At 44.9% G+C, this 22,149-nt stretch overlaps 1 long non-coding RNA gene across 4 annotated transcripts; it reads right to left on the bottom strand.

The window, feature by feature from the left end:
* Positions 1-421: 421 nt before the first annotated feature.
* LOC120093601 (uncharacterized) lies at positions 422-12,105 on the bottom strand. 4 transcript variants are annotated; one of them, XR_015625342.1, is made up of 3 exons: positions 11,782-12,105; positions 6,717-6,999; positions 422-488 (listed from the first exon to the last, which is right to left on the bottom strand). It is a non-coding gene; the product is annotated as an uncharacterized LOC120093601 (long non-coding RNA). The 4 variants fall into 4 exon arrangements; XR_015625341.1 differs by lacking the exon at positions 422-488 and adding an exon at positions 2,391-2,861; XR_015625339.1 differs by lacking the exon at positions 422-488 and adding an exon at positions 2,391-2,861 and having other exon boundaries at positions 6,380-6,999.
* Positions 12,106-22,149: the final 10,044 nt, after the last annotated feature.

The following is a 22,149-nucleotide window of genomic DNA, read 5'->3' on the forward strand; positions in this document are numbered from 1 at the left end:
TGGTCAATGGAAGATCCAAGATCATCTCCTTAAACAGCAAAGCTGTTTTTCTCATGGTTAGGAACCACCCAGGTGCAGACTGATCGTTGCCAGTGACTTCTGGGCTGCCCCTGCCTGTCTGACTTGGGATCAGCAGCATCTGAGTGTGTTAGTTATTCAGTCCATCCCGGAGTCTGGTTCGTGATGGTTGTCACCTGGATTGGCTTCTGTGCTTTGCTCCTGGTATCTTTCGCTTGCTCCTGTAGGACATCATGGTGAAAATACTAACACAGCTGTCTTTGGGAATCTAATGGGGGCTCAGTCACATGGCAGAGGTACAGGTGGCAAAGCGTCAGGGCAGGTGGCAATGGATCAGAGAGATGACTATTCCTGTCTTAGGGAAGGCTTTAAATGGAGCAAGGTGGCAAGTTCAGAGAAATACCTGGATTCACTCCGATGCTCCAGGTCACATGACATGCTGCCAGCCGCATTCCCACCACACCAGGATCCTATCAGAAGAAAGACATGTTCCATTTTGTGGTTTGATGTGTGTGTGTGTGTGTGTGTGTGTTGGGAGGGGAGTGTGGTATAGGAGACTTTAAGGAATTGGAAACAAATCACTGTCTACATAGTATTCTATTGATCAAGAGAAAAATGACTCCAGGTAGCCTTTGGCTTCATTGATCCACATCTGTAATTTTTTTTTTTTTTTTTTGAGCTGGGAACCAAACCCAGGGCCTTGCACTTGCTAGGCAAGCGCTCTACCACTGAGCTAAATCCCCAACCCCACACATCTGTAATTTTTAATTGTTTTGTAAAGGCATAATTAATTCAATGACAAAATATTTTTCTTCCCCTTTTCTTTTTTTTTAAATTTTTTATTTTTTGTCTTTTGAGAGACTGTATAGCCCTGGTTAGCCTGGGTCTCATTACATACCAACCAGGCTGGTCTTAAATTCACAGAGATCTGATTGCCTCTGCTGCCTCCTGGGCACTGGAATGAAAGGTATGCACCACTGCACCCAGCAGAATGAAATTTTTGAGTAACTTAGAAATTGTAAAACCTTATCTTTGCTTCAATTCTGTGACATATTTTGACAGAATCTATAGTGAGGGTCTCAAAGAACCATACTTCCTCTTTTTGAAAAGTATACTCAGAATTCTTATTTCTAGATATTTATGCAAACAGGAGTTTTCAGCCAGGTGGGGCAGCACATGCCTTGGCTCTCAGGAGGCAGAGGCGGGAGGATCTCTGTGAGTTCGAGGCCAGCCTGGGCTACAAAGTGAGTTCCAGGCCAGCCAGGGCTACACAGAGAAACCCTGTCTTGAAAAACATCAGCAAAAACAATGAGAAAGGGTTTTCATAGTCTTTTTGTCCCCTTTCAAGCGATTGGGGAATACTTGATTTCATTGCTAGTTTCATTTATTTACAAGGCCCTGTTCTAAATGACCCAACTCATGCCCGTGCCTTCAAGAAGCAAATGGACATCCAGAGAGAGAGAAACAGTCCCTGGAAGGCTGTGTGTGCTCTCCATGTGTCCTTGGCATCCCTTTGTGCATTCTGACTTTGTATCTAGATGGGGGAATATATCTGCAGCAGTACGTGCCTGTGTGTAAAATCAACCTCGCAGACATGGAGCACAGACTATCAAATATTAAATCAATCATGCTTCTGAGGCATTTTAGAAATGAACCCATTACTCCCACATTCAGATTCTGAAAGCTTTAATACCCTCGAGATGGCCTTTATGTAAGTGCTGTATTCTCCATTTCTTTCTTGAAGATTTATTTATTTCTTTTATGTATGTGAGCACACTGTCGCTGCCTTCAGACTCACCAGAAGAGATCATCGGATCCCATTACAGATGGTGGTGAGTAACCATATGTTTGCTGGGATTTGAACTCAGGACCTCTGGAAGAGCAGAGATCTTAACTGCTGAGCCATCTCTCCAAGCCCTCATCTCATTTATTTCAAGTAATTTATCCCCAGTTTAAATGTGTCAGCCTCCCTCCCTCCCTCCTTCCCTCTTTCCTTCTTTTCCTCCTACCCTCCCTTCTTTTTCTATTTTCATCTCCTTTAAATTTTGAGACAAGGATTTACAGTGTAGCCTTGGCTTATCTCAAACAAGCTATCCTCCTGCCTCATCCCTGGCTTTTGTAAGAATTCTTGAAGAAGGGGCTGGGGATTTAGCTCAGTGGTAGAGCGCTTACCTAGGAAGCGCAAGGCCCTGGGTTCGGTCCCCAGCTCCGAAAAAAAAGAACCAAAAAAAAAAAAAGAATTCTTGAAGAAAAGGACTATCAAATTCATCTTCAACTCGCTGACTCTGGGTTTTGTTGTCATCCGAGAAGTGAGACTGCATTCTTTCTCAGTCTCCCCCACTCTCTTGTTTTTCTTTTCTTGAAAGTTACTATTTTCTTTTTTAAAGATTTATTTATTTTGTATATAAGCACACTGTAGCTGTCTTCAGACACACCAGAAGAGGGCATCGGATCCCAATACAGATGGTTGTGAGCCACCATGTGGTTGCTGGATTTGAACTCAGGACTCTGGAAGAGCAGTCAGTGCTCTTAACCACTGAGCCATCTCTCCAGCCCAAAAGTTACTATTTTTAAGGGTCAAATGTCATAGATTCTCAGGAATCAGTCTCCCTTGGGGCTGGTCTGGACAGTGCAGGTCCCATTAAGCATTCCTCCTCGGCCTTGGGCCTCTGTGAAAGACTCTTGGTCCTGTGGGTAGGAGAATGGGAGCTCTTCATCCTTTCTCACCAACAGAGTCCCCATGCCTTTAAAGAACTGTGTCTAAAGTTGCATACTTCTGTCATTCTTGCTGGCCCGTGGATGTGAGGCTTCAGGTGCTTCCGTTTCCCAGCTGGCTGAGATGACTGAGGGGTGAGGAAGGCATATATTTTATTGAGCTTTGTTCTGTTCAGACAGAGTCTTGCTTCATCAGGCAAAACTATTTGCTCTCAGAGTGGTATTATACACACCTACACACACACAGATGTGGGGATACATACGTGTGTGTGTGTGTGTGTGTGTGTGTGTGTGTGTGTGTGTGTTACAATAAAAGTTAATACTTGATTGTGATGAGGGGCTGGAGAGATGGCTCAGCAGTTAAGAGCACCGACTGCTCTCCCAGAGGTCCTGAGTTCAAGAACCTGGTTCTTGGCTCACAGGTTGCAGGACAAACTGTCTAAAGTGGAAAGAGTTTCCTTATAGGTTTTTTTGTAGGTCTCAGGTGATGTTGGAGAAGAGAAGAACTAGTTGGTATGAGAGGGGGAAAGCCTTCAGTTTCCTAATCTGAAAATACTTCGAAACTGGCTTATGACATTATACATATATATATATATATATATATATGTTTGTACATATGTGTTTGTATATATGTTTGTATATATATGTATATATATGTTTGTACACACATCTTTGTTGTTGTTGTTCCTTTTTTTTACGTTGGTGGGGACCAACTGAAACCACACTGGAGAGATGATGGGTTAAGGTGGGTTAACTCTTCCAAATGTTCTGAGTTCAACCCTCAGCAACCACATGGTCACTCACTACCATCTACGATGAGTTCTGGGATGCAGGTGTATGTGCAGGTAGAGCATTCATATACATAAAAATAAACTTAAAACAAAAAAAGAAACCACGCCTTCATATATGTTAGGCAATCACTGTACCCCTGAACCACATTCCCAGCCCTCATAAACCAGCACTGTTTAAGGCACAAAATCATCCGACTTGTCAGGGAGCACACAGATACATGCATAAGTAATCTGTGAGCAGGGGAGCAGCAGAGGATGCTTCGGGAGTGTTAGGACGGCTCACTGACATGGTGCTGTGTGCCTAGAGCCCCAGTTACTGGGAGGCTGAGGCATGGCCCCCTCAGCGCATGGATTTGAGGCCCAGCCCAGTGAATCCCCCATTTTTTTTAAAGAGTTATTTATTTTATGTAAGTACACACTTGCTCTCTTCAGACACACCAGGTTCCATCACAGATGGTTGTGAGCCACCACGTGGTTGCTGGGAATGTGAACTCAGGACTTCTGGATCTAAAAGAACAGTCAGCGCGCTTAACCGCTGAGCCATCTCTCCACGTCCGTGAATCCCAAGGTTGAGAGACCTCTCACTGTCTGCTTGTAGGTGGCCATCCCGCCAACCCGGTAAGGGAATGGGGAAAGGAGGGCAGGGAAGCAGTGATTTTCAGCCACAGTCTCAGCCGTTCTCAGGCACAGCTGCGTGAAGAATCTCCTGGACGTTAGGACGTGTGCACACTGGGACTACACCTCAAGGGAATCAGTTGTAATTGGTCTGGCATCAATGTTTTCTCCAGGGGCTGGAGAGGGAGATGGCTCAACGGTTGAGAGTTCTGACCGCTCTTCCAGAGGTCCCGAGTTCAAATCCCAGCAACCACATGGTGGCTCACAACCATCTGTAATGGGATCTGATGCCCTCTTCTGGTGTCTGAAGACAGCAACAGTGTACTCATAGAAATAAAATAAATACATTAAAAAAATATTTTCTCCAGAGCTCCTATTGCAGTAGGCTGAGTGAAAAAGCTATGGTCCAAGTGATGCTGCTTTTAATGTCCTATGCGGTCATCTGGGGTTCAAATGTAGGATGCCAGAAGGCATCTAACTTAGAGCTTCAAGTGACATTGAAAACAATATTTTATTATATGTTACAGGCTAACAATATGGTCTTTCTTATAAAGAACAAAATTATTCTTTACTCACGTACAAAATAATAAATATATGTAATGAAAGACATAAAGCCAATTGTTTATTTCTTATGCTCCTTTTCTTATGCTAAAAGATCTTTTCTTGCTGGCCTGTGATGGCTCATATCTTTAATCCTGAGAGAGAGAGAGAGAGAGAGAGAGAGAGAGAGAGAGAGAGAGAGAGAGAGAGAGAGAAATAAGAATAGAAATTTATATATTGAAATCTGTTGTACTGGCTGGTTTTGTGTGTCAACTTGACACAAGCTGTACTTATAGAGAAAGGAGCCTCCCTTGAGGAAATTCCTCCATGAGACCCAGCTGTAAGGCATTTTCTCAATTAGTGATCAAGGGGGAGGGCCCAGCCCATTGTGGGTGGTAGTCTTGGGTTCTATAAGAAAGCAAGCTGAGCAAGCCAGTGAATAACATCCCTCCATGGCCTCTGCATCAGCTCCTGCTTCCTGACCTGCTTGAGTTCCTGTCCTGACTTCCTTTGGTGATGAAGTAATATGGAAGTGTAAGCTGAATAAACCCTTTCCTCCCCAACTTGCTTCTTGGTCATGATGTTCATGCAGGAATAGAAACCCTGACTAAGGCTAAATCTAATGTAGAATAGGAGGTAGAAAGGAAAGTTTGGGAGGTGAAGAGGTCATGAGGATGAAGTCTTCGTGAAGGAGACTAGGACTCCTGTAAAAGCAGCCCAGGGTCTTTGTCTCTTCTGCTACTCAAGGACACATAGATGATATCCTGAGGGGTAAGTAAGGTCCCATCAGATACTGATCTCCTGGGATCTTGTTTATGGTCTTTTCACCCTCCAGAACTGTAAGACTTCAACTTTTTTTGTCTTTTTTCTTCTCTCTCTCTCTCTCTCTCTCTCTCTCCTTCCTTCCCTCCCTCCCTCTCTCTCCCCTCTCCCTTCTTCCCTCTCCTCCTCCCCCTCCCTCTTCCCCTTCTTCTACTCCTCCTTCCTTTTTTCAAGACAGGGTTTCTCTATGTAACCCTGACTGTCCCTGGAACTCCGTCTGTAGACCAGGCTGGCCTCCAACTCCGACTGCCTGCCTCTGCCTCCCGAGTGCTGAGATTAAGGACATGCATCACCATTGCCCTGAGAGACTTCAATTTTTTTTTAAATTATAATAATATAAACAAACGTCTTTTTTTAAAAATAAATATAAATCTTTAGCAGCAAGAATAGAATAAGATATATTATATCCAGGCTGGAGAGATGGCTCAGCGGTTAAGAGCACTGACTGCTCTTCCAGAGATCCTGAGTTCAAATCTCAGCAACCACATGGTGGCTCACAACCATCTGTAATGGGATCTGATGCCCTCTTCTGGTGTGTCTGAAGACAGCGACAGTGTACTCATATATAATAATAAATAAACAAGTCTTTTTTTTTAAAGGGGATGGTCAGACAAATAGAAAGAAAAATCTCCGTGTATTTTTATGACTTAAGTTCCTATAAGTATACTTTCAAAAACCTATACTAGTTACGTTAGTACATTAATTACACAATGTAAACATGTTTTCCTTTTCCAAATAATGGAAAACTTGGAGGTTTTTTAGCTGGTTCATTTTCCCTTTAACGGGCTTAAATCACATTGGTAATATATTCTCCCACAATTCTCTGGTGTCTCCTAAAGCATAAGACCAAGAGGGCCAATTCTGTGATGTTCTCTTACCTTGGGATGCTAATATGCTGGAAAGGCAGAGGTGTGGGATGGGGGCGGTACAACTTAGGGGCCGTCAGAATAAAGGGATGTCCCAACGACAGAAAGAAAAGGTGCTCGTACTTACAGTAGCCCTGGATAGATTGAAAAGACCCCCTTAAAAAAAATCTCTCTTCTATATACTCTCCCACTTCTAAATATAGATTGTTGGCAAATAATTATGCTGAATAATAACACATCATTTAGCTTCCTGCCGGCTGAGGTCTGGCAGGGTTGAAGCTCGCTGAACCTCAGGAGCAGCAGTTTTCAAACAGAACAATTAGTTCACGATGATGGGAATAGAGATTACCATGGCAACCCGATCTCACAGCTCTGTGTGAGGTCATATTGTGTTGGTGTTTGAGTGGCAGAAACTGGTGGCTGTGATTTACATTCCGGGCTATGTTGAGGTACAGATAGGACGTTTTCCTTGGGAAAGTTCTGGAAGGGAAGGTGCTCGAAATATGCAGGGGAAGAATCGCGTGGTTTCTCAGAGCCGAGACGTTTCATTGTCAGCAGCAGTAGCAAACAGCGACAATCAACCTCCAGCTTGGCTCAAACAATCTTGAAATTTAGAGTCTCTGCAAAAACAACTACACAGACGGATAATGGTTAAATGAGCTCGTACCTAGTCTTCATTCAGTGATGCTGGCTAGGTCTCCTCAGCTCGGAGAACACGCCTCTGATCTCTGCTGTGTCCTCACGGTCATATATGAATCCGTAGGACACCACAAATAATTTATGCACTACAGCACGTCTCTGTTTTGGTCGCTGAATCCAGTATCCATATCAGAGTCAAGTATACAGTGGGGTTCCACCCTTAGCACCCCCCACACCGATAATAACAGTCTTCCACTATGTACTAGACTATACGAGTTCTAGTATCTAGGATATAGGTTCTGAATCCAGTGACCAGCACAGACACAGTCTAGTAAATAAACACCCTCTAGTGTATTTCAACGAACCTGTATAGCTGTAATTTCGGCTACAAGGGAAGCTGCTGCAGACTACTTGGCGAGTTCAAGGCCTGCCAGAGGCACCTAGTGAGTTTAAAGCCAGACTGGGTGAATTACTGAGCCCTTGACAAAAAGCAAATATTTATAGGGGTGGCAATGTAGCTCAGTGGTAGAGTGCTTTCCTAGATATTAAAGTTCTAGGTTTAACCCCAATAACATATGAAGAAAGAGAGGAGGGAGAGAGGGAGGAAGGGAGGGAGGAAGGGAGGAAGGAAGGTATTCATGCAAACAGTGAAAAGAGATGAGGCACACATATCCCTGTGGAAGAATTGCGTGAACAAAGGCCCTAAGGTAGAAATATGATTTCCGTGTTCAAAAAGCATTAAGAAAACTCGACTGGAAAGGCTGTAAGGTAACAGAAACCAGAGAAATAAGCAAGGACAAAATCACCCAGGCTGCTTTTGCTTGGATCTAGAATGTTCTCCACAACCTGTGTCCCACCAAGTCATCCTGTCAACCTTAAAGCTATACTTGTCTGTTCTTTAAATATTTGCTTTTATTAGTTTTTTTTTTTTTTTTGGTTCTTTTTTTTCGGAGCTGGGGACCGAACCCAGGGCCTTGCGCTTCCTAGGTAAGCGCTCTACCACTGAGCTAAATCCCCAGCCCCGCTTTTATTAGTTTTAAGTGTGTGTGTGTGTCACCATTTTGCCTTTGATGACTTGGAGCTCACTCTGTAGACCAGGCTGGCCTCAAACTCATAGAGACCCACCCGCTTCTGCCTCCCAAGTGCCAGGATTAAAGGTGTGCACCACCATGCCTGGCCGTTTAAAATCTGTTTTAATTCCCTTGCCATCTGAGAGCCCTGGGACGTGCCTGTTTACAAGCACATTTATATTTTCTATTCTTTTTCTTCCAGATAGTTCATCCGTTATTAGGCTTTTAAGGAATACTTAGTGAGTTAGACAAAAATCAATAAAACACAATTCTTATCGAGGCATTAACAGTCTTGTGGGAGAAAGAAACATTTAAAGAGCAAAAGTAAAAAGTCAAATGCAGCATGCTCTGGAAATCTCGGGGAGTTGGCACAGATGAATTAAGACAACTATTCTTAAGATCGGAAGTAAGGTTATGCAAAGCACAAAAGCAGTAAGAATCAATTCACAGAACATAGGATTAGCCACTAGGAAAACATATGCAATTTGTTGCCTTTAAGTATATAAAAACGCTTATTTTCTTAAAAGTTTTTGTCCACAGACGTAAATTCAAACTCGCCATGATCTTCCGTTATTCCTGGATACATTTCCAGCTTTGCTAGAACCAATTCTAGCCTTTTCCCTCCATCAAGGGGCTTTCCTTGCGGACTGGCTCCCTTCCAGACTCTGCCTGTAGGGGGCGCTCGAGGGAGGCCGAAGAAATCAGGTGGCTGCTGTTCCAGAGTGCAGACTTGTCCCACAAACCGCAGCTTGCTTTCCTGTAGCAATGGAGCCCGGTTTGCAGTTTTGGCAGCACCGGCAGAACTGGCTTCACCGTGCCCAGTGCAGGGAACGAGCATCAGCAGATTTCTAATTTAAGCAGTTCCCCTTCTCTTTCTCCTCTGCTAACACTGTGGTGGCAGCTGCTCCCCACCTTCGCTGCCTTTGAGATAACTTTAAGGAAGGACGTTGCCAAGAGTTAGAGAGGTGTTTGTTACATCGCAGGGCAGGTGAGGGAGCATGGCCCTCATCTGCTGGGTTTCGGCAGGGGATGCTTTGAAATAAACACCCTACTATACACAGGACAGGCCCCTACAAGGGATTCCACCCAATGTGGCACCAATAACAGGACTGGAAACCCTGGTTTACGGTTCTTTTTAACCCCTTCACTTAGAGATGACATGTACTACAAAGATCTCTTTCGTATTCTACTAAAGACATAGTTAAAACATCTTTAAAATGGAAGGGAGGAAGGAAGGAAGGAAGGAAGGAAGGAAGGAAGGAAGGAAGGAAAGAAGGTAACCAGTTGTGGTGGCACACACCATTTATCCTAACCCTCAGAAGGCAGAGGCAGGATTTCTGTGAGTTCCAGGCCAGTTCCACCACAGGCAGAACTGTTGGGGAAAAAAAATCTTTGTACTAGATCTCTCCATCAAGTAATGTGGTTTTGATTGAATCCTGCCAATTCAACTTTCACAGCGTTACATAAAGCAGTTAGGCTGGATACGGTGGCCCAAGTGAGTAATACTATCGAATGGGGCCAGGAGGATCGCTTCCCTCTGAGGGGCGGGACAGGAGGAGCGCCTCCACCTGAGGGGCGGGGCTGTATAGAAGTTCCCTGCGTTGTATAGACTTCAGACCTGGTTAATTTTGGTGCGTGATGTTTTTTATTTATTTGCAAGGTTAAAAAAATATGAGATTGGGGGGCAGAGAGATGGCTCAGTGGTTAAGAGCACTGACTGCTCTTCCAGAGGTCCTGAGTTCAATTCCCAGCAACCACATAGTAGCCCACAACCATCTGTAATGGGATCCCATGCCCTCTTCTGGTGTGTCTGAGGAGAGAGACTGTGTACTCACATACATAAAATAAATAAATCTTTTGTATATATATATATATATGTATTTATATATAATTAAATGTATATATAATTAAATGCAGAAATGCGGAATTAACTAGGGGAAACATACAATTTTATGTTTTAAGCCAAAAAAAATGAACTGTAAAGGATTTATGATTAAATCCTTATTACAAATTCTTTTTTGGTCATTACTAATTGGGGATCAAACTCAGGACGTGCCAGGGGATTGCTCTACCAGTAAACCATTAATCTTTCCAACTCAGAAATTAAATCTTCATGTTTCATGATAAGAACTAGATACATTAGTCCTTCCGCATGTGGTGACATGGGCCTTTAACCCCAGCACTTGGAGGGCAGAGGCAGATGGATCTCTGTGTGTTCAAGGGCACTGCTTCAGGGACTACATAAAGAGACCTTGCCTCAGCACAAAACCAAAGCCAAAAACCAACACAACACAGCCACAACAATGACAACAACAACAACAACAACAACAACAAAACCAAGACTGGAGTAATAGTGTTATTTATGGGCTCATGACTGTTGGGGTAGAGCCTAAGAGAGGCGGAGTAGAGGCCGCTGTTCTCACTGTACCCTCACCAACATTATCAACATTATTTACACAATCTATATTCCTTTATTATTTAAAAATAGCTTATAAAAATTTCACTCTATAATATGCTACTCCATAAACGTTACTCAACGGAAACCTCAGGCTGGGGTTGGCAGGTGTATTTTATTTGCTCTCCTTTGTTTAGCCAATGTTGCAGAGATAAACTATTTTGAATCAGACTTGGTGACGACAAAACCTTGTTTGCGTATGGTTCTGGCAGCCATCCTCAAGCACAGCTGAGGAGACCTAGGCTTCCCATGTGCCCCGGTCCCCACTGTCTTGCTACTGAGCTTGCTCCTTTAGGCATTTGCCTTCTGGAACTCCAGATGAGTGGCGGGAGCCAATCGTGACCAAATTTGCCATGATTTTACCAATCCACAAAGCAGCAAAGGCATTTCCTGAAAGTTACCGGGTAAAAAATGATCTGATCCTGGAGCCAATAATTTTTAGGGGTTCCTGATGTGTCTGGCACGGTTCCAGGCAACCTGTATGTATTTCTTTGTCTAACCTTTCCAGTAATACAATGAGCAGGTCCTTGCTAGTGTTGATTCCTCACTGAGGAAACCAAGCAAGGCTCAGGAAGTGCCTGAGGTGGCTCACCACGCTTGTGCAAAGTCCTCAGTTCAATTCTCTACACTGCAGAAAACAGGCGTGGTCACATGAGCCTGAAATCCCAGCACACAGGAGGATCTGAAGACTCTGGCCAGCCTGGGGTACACGCGTGAGACCCTTCAACACAAGTTAGTAAATTAGTTAATAATAAAAACATCTTAAAGAAAGAAAATAAAGGAAACCAGATAGAGCGTGTTCAAGTAGCTGCCGTCTAAACCGAGGAATGATCTTTTAAACTAATATTTAAGAATAGCCCATACAGTTTGTTCAGACGCCCGTTATATCAGCCACGGCTTTCTGCTTGGAGAACCAGCTCAAACCAGCCTTGAGACCGAATATTTTCAAATATGAAACATCTGGTTCTCACAGTCAAACCACAGGATGCCTGCATTAGAGCCGGCCCTCGGGTTGACTGCACCCAGCCTCCCTCTCTGGTTTCCGTTTCCCTTGGTGTGTTGACTTCATTCTCTCAAATAATGGCGGTGTTTCAGGAAAACCTTCAGACTTGTTTCCAGTGTGTTTATTAAAGACTACTCTCGGGATCAGCTGCAAAGACTGTGACAGAAGAGAAAGCCAAGCTCGGCCAGGGCCAGCTGAGGAAGAACTTCAGAAAACACCACTAACAATAAGACAGGGTAATAATGACCTGAAGGATTTCCCGTGGCCTGGGATCTGACCTCAGCCGTGGCAGTAGGTGACTTTGTCCGTTGATTGTAGCTCAGGGTACTGACCTCTACCATTGAAATGTCCCGGGGTAGCGAAGAGTACACATAGGAATGAGGGTTCGTTATTTCACAGAGAAAATGTCACTGCGACGAGGGCCAGAATCTTGAGTCTCCATTCCGGAGAATTCTCCCTTTCGTGGTGACTTCCAAATTTCGTTTAGTCTGAAAGCTAACAAGAACACGAGACGGTCAACAAACACACACGCGGCGGCCATCATAGACAAACAGGGCCGACCAAGGAGACTAAGGATTAGACGGCAGCGCCACCGTGTGGTGGTCCACATCCTGACCGCGAGCTGAGGTCGGAAGAGGGTGTAACATACAAGCAAAGGGGAAGGGCAAGCTCGCTTTCTCACACTGGTTTCATATTTTCCGGATTTGTTAATGCCCTCCTCCAGTTCTGGTCTTCCTGGCCTCTGAACCGCCTGCCTTACCTATCTGAACCGACCGTGTACCTGTGAGCATTCAATGTAACACCTTGTTCCTCTCGGATTAATTTCAAGTCCTCCGGGTGTGTGTGTGTTTCCAACTACTCTGTGTGTGGCCACATGGCTAACACTGTTGCAAGAGTCCGGGAATGTGGTGGCAGCCCAGCTCTCTGGTGCTGCACGCACGGGGCACTATGCTGACACCTCCCTTTCCTGGATCTCTTTTATAACCCACGTTGTTCTGCCATGCATCGCCCACCTTAGATACTCCAGGAACTGGTAAACACCTGCTACACTCTGAGGACATGTCTAGCTCTTGAGGGTTCTTGCTTCAGTTGGGACAATTGAACTACCTGGCTCACCCACTGTGAGTTTTCAAAAGATGCCTGGTTACCTACCATTTGGTCCTGGTTCTGTGGTTAGGGGTCCCAGGTTCTGTTTAGTGTTTGAGCAGCAAGTCTAAAACTGAGTCAAATCTCCTTGACGTGACTGGCCTTTGGCCCTCTGTCCCAGAAGCGGGGAGCCTTGCTCTCCCAAGCTCCTCAGTCTGTGTTCTCTGAATTCTTCTGTAAGGCCAGCATCTCAAGCAGAAGAATCCAAACTCTTGCTGAAACAAACCTCCCCCCATCACAGGACAAAACCAAGGTGGTCCTTAAGCCAGCCAGCTGGTTTCCCTGGCTCTGGGCACCTGTTTTCCGTGGTATGGTGGCTGCACCATGTGGTCTTCTGTCCGTTAAAGGGCATACTCTTCAGAGAGCAGGTAGAGCACAGGACTCTCCTATGTCCTTAGCAAGTGTCTGGTCTGTGATATACTCAGCCCTTTGCTCCATTCCTGAAAAGATGGGCGCTTCTGGAGAGCACTGTGGAGGGCCTGGGGACAAGTACACTGAGGTCATCAATGCATCCAGCTTTTACAGTAGGTTGTTCTGTCTACCCACAGGTTTCTAAGCACCTCTCTCTCTCTCTCTCTCTCTCTCTCTCTCTCTCTCTCTCTCTCTCTCTCTCTCTCTCTCTGTGTGTGTGTGTGTGTGTGTGTGTGTGTGTGTGTGTGTGTGTGTGTATGCACACATGCATGCATTCCGTAGCAATTGTCTATTGAATTTCTCCTGGATTACCTGACTCCTCCGGTCTACAGCTCATCACCTCTCTCCTCCAAGTCTAATTCTTAGCAACACTAGGACCATATTGTGCCACCTACTGTCCAAATATGTCCTGCCCATTCTGCTTCAAATTCTCCTTTCATTAGGCCTAAAATAGCGCCCTTGTTCCCCCACCCCCACCCCCGCTGCCTCTCACGGCTGGGTTTGGACCTTCCATTTGGCCTTTACACTTCCATCCAGCACGGTGGGCAGCCAGCTCTGAGCGTGGTGTCCAGTTGGGCTGCCCGTTTGTGCGCTCACAGCAGCTCTTCCAGGCGCCCACCCGTGGTGGTCCGAGTATACTGCACACCCGACTGCTTATGTAACCAGAGACGTAAATTGGTCCCAGGAGTCCTGAAGTAAGTTACTGAAATAACATTCTCTTTATCACAGGCCTATTTCCACCGGGCCTCTTTACAGCTTATGCAACAGCGGCCACGTCAGCAGATGCTGTGGGACCGAATAGCAGAGTGATATTTGCAGTGAATAAATCGTCTAGTCTATTACATAAGAACTTAAAAATTCTCCTAAGAACTTGTGAGGTTCAGAAAATCTATACCTGGTCTTAGCAGAAAGGCTGAGGAGTGAAGTTTTAAAAATCCAAAAGCAATCGAGCAGTAATTTTAACAGAAGCGAAACATGAGCACTAGGGGACATTTTCACAGCCTTGACTGGCGCTGACTTTCAGCTAGTCACTTCGATGCTCAGCAAAATCAGTTAAATAAATGTCCATAAATAATATGAGAAGTTTGCCTCATTCAAAAATTACTATTTACCATAAGACGGCAGCTATGCAGAGGAAGTATAAAGGGATAAATGAGGAAGGAGGCTACGCAGGTTTCCACTCTGAATAGTAGATATATTAGAGAGCTTCGTGTTACTATAACAAAATGCCGGAGACAATTAACTTATGAAGAGGAAAGGTTTATTTTTGCTTACAGATCTCCAAGTGGTAGGTAGTCCAAAACCAGATGGCCTTAATCTTCATGTCTCTGGAAAGATGTGGCGAGGCCATTTTCCTGCCTCTAAAGACACTGAGATATTGGGGTCCCACAGCCCACTTCAAAGGCATGTTTCTAATGACCCAAGGACCAAAGGTTTTATGAAGCCCTGCCTTCTCACGGTTTCATCGTTTCTCAATAATACCTCCCTGGAGTCTAAACCTTTAACACAGGAGTCTCTGGAAACTACTACCTATTTTCAAACTGCAGTATGTATGTGTGTATGCATTTATGTGTGTGTCTGTTTACCTTTGCTAAGGATCGAACCCAGGGTTTTATACATACCAGGCTCTTCCACCATGGTACATCAGTAGCCCACAATTTATTTTATTATTGTTATTATTATTTGCACATGCATGTTTATGTTCATGTCTACATGTATGAGGGTACAGTTGTGCATGTGGCTGCATATGCACACATGTGTGTCTATGTGTCTTGTATGTGTATGTGTGTGTCTGTGTGTGTGTGTCTGTGTGTGTGTGTGTCTGTGTGTGTGTCTGTGTGCGTGTAGGACAGAGGACAACCCTACTTGTCATTCCTTAGGAACTGTGTTTTGAGAAGGCTCTCTCACTTGACTGGAACACATCCATTAAGCTAGGCTGGTTGGTCAACAGGCCATGGAATCTGCCCGTGTCTGATTCCCCAGCTCTAGGATTACAAGTGTGCCACCAAGTCTGCCTTTTTACGTAGCTTCTGGGCATCGGACTAGGCATTACCCCTGAGCCATCTCTCCAACCCTATACCTATTTCTTATTTTTAAAATGGTGAATAGATATACTGGGACTCATTATATTCATTTATTTGTTATTTATTAATCTATTTTGAGACAAAGTCTTGACATATAGTTCAGGCTTTCCAGAAATTCTTTATATAGACCAGACTGGCCTCAAACTCACAATCCTTTTACTTCAGCTTTCTGAATGTTGGGGTTACCACCATCCTTCTTCCTTTATATTTTTCTGTTACAAGTAAATTTAAGAAATGGAGGGGGGCGGTTGGAGAGATGGCTCAGTGGTTCAGAACACTGGCTTTGTTCTTCCAGAGGTCCCAGGTTCAATTCCCAGCCCCCACGTGGCAGTTCACAACTGTCTGTAGCTCCAGATCCAGGGGATCAGACAGCCTGACACAGACACACATACAGGTAAAACACCAACACAAATAAACAAGAAAATAGATAAACAAAAATTAAAACTCTACTTCTCGGCTCCCCTGGGTAAATATGGAGCAGTGGAAGCTGCCAGCCGCGGGGAAGAAAGCACACCTTGTTCTCCGCATGCCCGCGGCACCTCATTCCTCCTTCCGCAGCGCCCATCACACTGGCTTGCGTTTTAATTCCCTGCGTGTCTCTCTGTTTCTCCCAGTGAGCTGTGAACTTCTTCACACTTTTCTTTAGTTCTCTATGTATGTGCGTGCTTGTGTGCGTTCACGGGTATCACGTGTGTGAAGTGCCCCAGGAGGCCAAAAGAGGTCATCAGATCCCCTTTTACTGGAGTTCCCACGGTTGTAAGTTGCCGCATGGGTACTGAGGGCTAAGCCTGGGTCCTCTGCAAGAGCGGGAAGTGCTCTCAACCCCTGAGCCCTCTCTAGGAACCTTGGCTGTTAACTCTTTCTTAGGGGGAGGGGTAGTTTATTTTTCACCTTCCTTTCCCAACCCAATTCAAAATAAACTTGCGCTTAGTAGACATTTGTTCCGTGGGTGTCTGCTGAAAGCCGGGCCCTAAGGCAGCTGGCCCAGCACCATGAAAATGTCAGCCTAAGGTTCTCTCCCCTTGGCCTCTCTTATTCCCTTTCCTCATAAAACGAGTTGCAAAGAGGTGACTCGGTGAGTAGAAGGCTGTCGTACTCTTTGCAAAGCGCCAGATCTCGTTCCCAGTGCTGGTACAGCTGTGCATACAGGAGGCATATGCATGCAGCCTCGGCATTCACAGTGCGGGGTCAGGAGGACCAGGAGGTCTGGGTCATCCCAGCTACACAGTGAGGTGGGCCTGGGCTATGTGAAACCCTGTCTCAAAAAAAAAAAAAAAATAAAAAATCTCAAGAGGCTGCCTAAGCTAGACATCATATAGAGACCTTGGCAAAGGGTCAGCTGTGTCTCTAATTCTCTCCCAGGAGCTTCCCTCACAGACATACTCAGGACAAGCTGCCAGGTGTCTTTGGTGAGTTACTGTGTGAGGACCACGCTAGGTGTGGTTCACCCTCACTGAGCTCTTACCACAGGCCATAAGGTAGGTATTCCAATCCCCACTCACTGTGTAGTGAATGAAACTAGACCCGAGAGCCACAGCTTTTGGCAGTTTCCTTGCAGTCCGAGTGGAATACATCCAGTGGGACTCCTCTGTCTGACTCTGAAGCTCGGGTCTGTCCTTCTCCTACATGCTCCACACCAGGGCACATTGCTGTCAGAAACGGTACGTTTTGACCTGAAGGGACAGTGAGGTTGTTCGTTTTACTAAAACAACTTTCTTAAAACAAAACAAAAAGAAAGAAAGAAGGAAGGATGAAAGAAAGAAAAAAAAAGAATTCAGGCTTTCTGTTGCCAAATAGGACTTTGCAAATCAGGACTTTGCCAAGAGAAACAAATAATGCTTGATTATTCTGTAAGTCTATAATTGATTGAATAAAACTTAAAATTAGCCAGAATCCTTTTGGGCCGTATTGGGTGAATGGGGCCTGCTGGGCTATTCTGCCTGTCTGAGGTAGACATTTTGGCTTGGATTCCCTCGGTATGGGATTTTTTTTCCCTTCGTGTCTCCAAGCCTAGCTCATCGGTCTGTTTCACCCCTACCTCAGCTGCCAGTAAACTTACTACATTGACTGTCTGCTGGGGCCAGGGCTTGGTGGTATGGGAGTTAGCACATCCTGAGATCCAATGAGAAAAGAGATGTCTTTCCTTCCATTTCACGTTTAAGAAACAACTTCTCACGGCGGGCCCACATTGGGATCCAGAAACCCACAGGTGGTTTCTCATGGTTCCATGGTGTGATGCCACGCTGTGCTTGCTATGCTGTGTTCTAGACACAGCGTGGGCTTCATGCCCTGCCGCTCAGCCTTTTCCTGGTGGTCTTCAGGGCAAGCGGTGGTCTGAGTTTGTCATTGTTTCAGGAACAGAGCCGGGCTTTAAGGACCTGATCAGGCACAGCTCCAGCGTCTAAATCCCTTTCCTAAGCAGAAGGGATTTCCTTTGTCTGGAGTTTTTAAAAAGACATTTCCCCTTAAAAAGGCCCTTCTTTGTGGAGCAAAGCAAGGGATTCTGTTTTCGACTAACTGGCTTGGGAACAGGGCACACACATCCTCCGCTGTCCAGCGCTGTGTGACTGGTGGGTCTGTAGCTTAAAGAGAATGGGCGAAACCGCGGCTGCTCGTTGGAGATCTCAGTGAACGGAATTAATCAGGTGACATTTACATCGTGCCTAGAACTTTGCCACCACAGACTTTGTCTTTTAATTAAGAGGATTTATTTCTTAGGAAACACAAATATAAACAGGCAGTAGAGAGACACCCCCTCACCCCCACCCCCCGTAGCAAAACCGGAGAAGCAGTGAAATCCTGGAGACAGACGATGAAGAAAATTCTGGAAGCTCTGTTCATGATCGCCCCCTTTTGGGAATTGAAGAAAGGAAAGCAGATTGTCAACCTGTGGAAGGTTTTACAGAGACTGGCTTATGGTTCCGTCATCTTGAAGAGAAGAAGAGGTAAAATGGAGACGTAATGTTTCGTTTGGAACATAAGGTGAATTGGAAGTGATTTGGTATTGTTCACCACGACTTCACCATGCAGATCACCAAATCCATACCAATTAAAGGATGGGAATTAGTGAGAAACTGTCCCTGCACTTATGAGTGTGCTTATGAGTGTGTGTGTGTGTGTGTGTGTGTGTGTGTGTGTGTGTGTGCGTGCACGTGTCTGCAAAATGACTCTCCTCAGAGAACAAACTAGAACAAAGCCGCAGTTTCAGAGCACACGGGGTTGAAGAGGGGCACTAATATCACATCCCACTTCTGGACGCCACACTTCTGTCTGCCAGGGCAGGTCCCTCCACAGTTAAGAACTGTGGACTATGAGGAACATGTTAACACCTTCTGTCTATCACTCCTCTCTTCTTAAGCCGTCTGTTGCTCAAGGCACAGTCAGCTTTCTCTGTGTGCATGGGATAAGACTGGCTTTTTGACAGTTCATTTCCTGTGTGTCTTTAAAAATTAATTTTTCATACAATATATTCTGATCATATTATTTCCCCTCACGACTCCCCCCAGGCCATTCTCTGCCCACTCAACTTCATCTTCTTTCCCTCAAAAATGTAACAAAACAGGGGGAGGGATTAGGGGGATGTTTGCCCGGAAACCAGGAAAGGGAATAACACTCGAAATGTATATAAGAAATACTCAAGTTAATAAAAAAAAATACTATAAAAAATGTAACAAAACAGAAACAAAAAAGACAAATAATAATGTGCAAAAACCCCAAGAATCCGAAAAGCCAAAAAAAAAAAAAAAAGTGTAGACGTATCTTTCATTCACACGCACGACGTAGTTGTCCTCTCTGAAGCTTGCTGCCTCAGTCTGCTAACCCAGGCTTAGTCCTGGAAGTTTCTAGCTTCCATACAATCTTATCTAGGCCTAGAATGTGTTTCAGCCTCTGAGACTTACTGTTGATTAAGCTCACCCTTTCAGGCTCTTTCTGAACTCTGCCTGGCTGGCTCAAACTCTTCTCCAAGGTGACTGATTCAGTCTGGCTTCTCCTGAATGGCTCTGCTTGGCCTCATACTAACTTTGGCAATATGGTCTGTGGTTCCTTCATTCTCTGGCTCGTTCTGTCTTCACCTGTGTCTGGTCTGTTCTCTCTCTGCAACGTGTCTCTGTACAATTCTCCCAGTAAAATGGCCTCCTTCCTCTTTCTGCACTCCTCTGTTAAGTATCTTCCGTTTCCTCTCTCTTCTCTTGAGAGCTGGGCATATCCTATTCTGTCAAATCTTTCTCTGATTCATCACTTTGCTTCTCAGTTAGACATCACTTTCAAACACGTGTGCTTCCTTCTACAAACTAACTTTACCTTCATTGTTTGGGATTGAAGATGTGTACTAAGGGTGTGTCTGCATTCCAGGGAGAGGGACTAAACGTGTGCGCTAAGGTTGAGCCACACACAGCTAGAAACAGGTTTGGTGTTTTGTTTTGTTTTTTTCTTTCTTTCAGTAAATAACAGTCTTGGGGTTCACAATATGATCAAATGTCCTGCAACAAACATGGAGTCCATCATGTGTCGGTCAACTCCTCCTGTGCATGGAGCCTGCTCTGGGTGGGGTGTAGTTGACATACCCGGGTCACTCCCTGAGAAAGCAGATTGCCCATTTCCCAGCAGGTATCAATTGCAAATGCTTTCTCAGTCGGGGTAGTGCTCTGTGTCCATTTCCCTTTCCCAGGGATTTTGTCTGTTTCGAACCTGTGCAGGTTCTGTGTCTGCTGCTGCAGTCTCTGTGAGCTCAGATGTGCAAATTCTTTCTATGTCTGGAAGATGTTTGTTTCTGAGACAGGGATTCTTGTGGCCTAGGCTGTCCTTGAACTTGCTATGTAGCTGAGAACAACCTCGGACTCCTGGTCCTCCTACCTCTATTCAACAAGTTCTGGGATCCCAGGTGTGCCCACAAGGCCCGGGATAGCCTGCTTCTCTAGAGTCATAGATGTGTGATGCCCAGGATAGCCCATTTCTCTGGGGTCACAGGTGTGCTCATAATGCCCGGGATAGCCCGCTTCTCTTTACTAAAACATGTATCTGCAGGATAGTACCAGAGAACCAGGAGGCCCAGAGCTTTGGGCCTCTCACAAACCCGCTGCATGATCTTGAGCAAATTTCTTAATCTTAATTTCAGACATCTTATTGAAAAAAAAGGAACAGATTAGTTTTAAAATTTATTCTTAAGATACCTTTAAATACATTTAAGCCAGGTGGTGGTGGCACATGCCTTTGATCTCAGCACCTGGGAGGCAGAGGCAGGCAAATCTTGAGTTCAAAGTCAGCCTGATCTAGAGAGAGAGATCCAGGACAGTCAGGGCTATACAGAGAGACACTGTCTAAAAAAAAAAAAAATCAAAATTTAATTATAAAAAAACTTGCAAATGAATAATATTTTCATATGCCAAAAATTAACCAGATCCACAAGTCTCCACAACTCAGTGAATTTCTATACAGACAGGAGCTCACAACAGAAGCCGTGGCACCCCACATTAAATCTTTCACTTAATTTTATGCACTTATCTATGACCAAAATCAAAAAGCAGAATGAAAGTGGTAAAGCAGCCTTAGATCCTCCTTTATGTCCTCTGTATCAACCCAAGGTCCCCGCATGGGCCCAGCTTTCTTTTGTGGTTCATTTAGACTGCTCTTGTGTCTGTCCGTGTCATGTCTCTGTGGCGCTGATAAAACCTGGAAAGTGCCGTGATTCCAATGTGATTCGGTGCTACAAAGGACGTCTTTCTGGAAGCTTTCCCTACCTCCCTGCTTCACCTTCAGTGAAGACGCCTGGACAAATATGTACCTGTCCCTTTAAGAAGAACAGGGCTGAGGTCATTCATTCAAAACTATTTCTTAAAGATACACATTTGTTGAATGGGTTTTGTTTTCAGGCGACCACCTAAGCCTGCCTGTGTTTTGAGGAAATGTGATACTGAACGTAACCTAGCACTTCCTGTCCTCCCTCTCTCAGGTCGTCAGGATGAATTGCTTTCATATCCACCTACTAAATTACCCTGGACATTAAGAAACCGTGTTCACTTGTCTTTCTGTTCCCCACTGCCAAGTATGCACTCCGGCTCAGTAGTTATCCTTTACCTAATAGACAACGTGATCCTCCTCACTGTCAGTCTCCAAGTGTCTATCCAGACTTGGCTCACTACTGCCCGTTTTAACAAAAACCCAACAGTGTGGGACCCAGGAACCCCAGTTTCTCTGGTTCCTCTTCCCTCTCCAACACTGATACCCAGTTAGCGGGGATGGGGACCACATTTTGACTAGACTTTCTGGATTGTAACGTGAATGTTTTTAAACTTTTTTTTTTTTTGAGCAAAAAGAAAACTCATATTCAGAAGTTGCACACCACCCAGGGACTCCCAGGGGAGAGCTGGTTCTGGAGGGCTATCCTCAGACCCTAAAGAGATGCATGTTATTCATGAATCATGATGGAGTGGAGGTGGATTCTCTCCCGCTGGGCATGCTTGCTTTGGGCACAGGATAGAGAGGAAATGATTTGTCTTTCTTGGGTTCCCTTCTGTCCATCTTATCAGGCAAGGAACCCATGCACCCTCAAACCAAACAGCATGTTTTCAAGGCCAGAATCTTGGTGCCGCTGATGCAATTATTCTGAGAATAGAAAAAGGTGAGGGTGATTTCACAGATCAATGAACCTTATATCCACCTTCTAAGCACCAGGTGAGTATAGAAATATTCACAAAGAAACATCTCCAAAAGGAGAAAATTTCTAGTATTTGGCAGTATTAAATCAGAGCAGTGAAATAGACACAAGACCGAAAGGGTGTTAGCCAGTAACCACCAAGGTGTCCATCAGATGCATGGAAACGCAGCAGCATCTCAAACCCAGCTCCTCAAAATGCCTTTCCTGACGCCAACCTGGCTGTCAGTCACTCACCCTGAGTCAATCATCCGATTTCATCACCGCACCCTAGTTCGCTTTCATGGCGCACAGATTTCTAACTTAAGCTGTTTTAGGGGCT

Source organism: Rattus norvegicus, chromosome 7, assembly GCF_021556685.1.
Source record: "Rattus norvegicus strain SHRSP/BbbUtx chromosome 7, alternate assembly SHRSP_T2T, whole genome shotgun sequence".
In the NCBI taxonomy this organism is placed as follows: domain Eukaryota; kingdom Metazoa; phylum Chordata; class Mammalia; order Rodentia; family Muridae; genus Rattus; species Rattus norvegicus.